The sequence below is a fragment of the Natator depressus genome, chromosome 24, assembly GCF_965152275.1.
Source record: "Natator depressus isolate rNatDep1 chromosome 24, rNatDep2.hap1, whole genome shotgun sequence".
Taxonomy (NCBI): domain Eukaryota; kingdom Metazoa; phylum Chordata; order Testudines; family Cheloniidae; genus Natator; species Natator depressus.
Window position 1 is genome coordinate 17,358,505 of NC_134257.1, and position 1,538 is coordinate 17,360,042.

At 48.4% G+C, this 1,538-nt stretch overlaps 1 pseudogene; it reads right to left on the bottom strand.

Moving 5' to 3' along the window:
* Nucleotides 1-276: 276 nt before the first annotated feature.
* On the bottom strand, nucleotides 277-1,293 carry LOC141977543 (chemerin-like receptor 1; annotated as a pseudogene).
* Nucleotides 1,294-1,538: the final 245 nt, after the last annotated feature.

Below are 1,538 nucleotides of genomic sequence, written 5' to 3' on the forward strand. Positions count from 1 at the left end.
ACTGATATCAGGGGGAAGACTCCCATCAGCTCAGGCCCGTGCTCAAGTGCCCCAAGCGCTGCAGGCCCAGCCATTCCTTATGAATTTAGATCCCTTTCCGTGTCGTGATCCCCCTCCCCCAGTATGTGCCATCAGCAGGGATTGAACTTAGAACCTTCAGCACCACACTTTAAGCACAGATGCTAAAGGCACCCTATGTTAATTCGCAGTAGTAGGCTGTCATCTTCTTCTACAGTTCAGTTACTATAGGGGGACACAACACACTTCGGAAGCTTGTTATCTTGAGCTAGCATATAGTTTGTGAATGGATCCCATCTCCCCTTGAACATTTCTCCCCTCTTCAGCTGGCTCTCCTTCCAAGTGAACAGCATTCTGGTAGTTACATGCATTTTCCCTGCAACCCATGAACTCCTGGCCCATGGAAAGGAAGACGATGGGAGTGAGGCAGCTGTTAAAATGGAGCAGGCCATCAGCAAAGAGGATGCCCATATCCAGGGATTTTTTCATCACTGAATGTAGTGCATCACCTGAGACCTGCAGGAAGTAGAAGACGTGATATGGCATCCAGCAGAGGTAAAAGATCAGGATTAAGACAAGGTGGATGTTGAGGGGCTTCCTGGACTGAGTGAGATGGCTTCTCCTCAGCTTGGCAGCTAGAAGAATGTAGCAGGTCATGATCAAGGCTAATGGGACCAGGAACCCAACCAGGAAGTGGATAGCAACACTGGCCATCATCCTTCTTTTTCTCAGACAGAGGTTCTCTTGGACACTGTTCAGATTGCCAGAGGTGACGTTCCACTCTGAAGATGAGCTCATGAAATCCCAGAGATCAGGGTACTGCAAGCTCAATGCAAGGGATAGGATCCAGATGACCAGAATAACCAAAGAAGCCAGACGGGGTGAACTGTGGTTCTGGGACCACACAGGGCAGGCCATGGAGATACAGTGCTTGGCATTGATGACAGTGAAGAGGAAAACCCTAGTGAACATGTTGAGTGAGGTGACAGTAATGGTCAATTTATACATCATGCTGCCCAAGGGCCAACGAAAGCCCAAGGCTATGCAGATAACTCTGAAGGATAGGAAGCAGGTGAAGATGAAGTCAGCAATGGCCATGTTAAGGAACTACATTGGAGTGACTGTCTTCTTCACCTGGAAGCCAGTGATGACGATGATCCAGCCATTTCCCACCATGCCCAAGAGGAAGGCCAGGCTATAGGCCACCATGAAGATTATGTTAGTCATGTCCATGAGAACTGGATTATGAATAAGCGCTGCTTCATAGGTTGCCATCCAAGTGTAGGTTCAGGCAGTGCAGATCTTCTACTGACCAAACAAAGAACAAATATCATGTCTCTGAAAGCTTATCTTGATGAGGATAAAAGATCAGGCGTGCTGGAACAATTTGTATAGTGGGGCTGCTGACAGCCATTGAACCAAACTGTAACCCTGCGTATGATGGAAAGCACTTCAAGCCAGAGGGTGCAGCAGCCCCTCCAGCACTCCTAGTTCCAGCACCTGTGTAAAAGGTTGGGGTT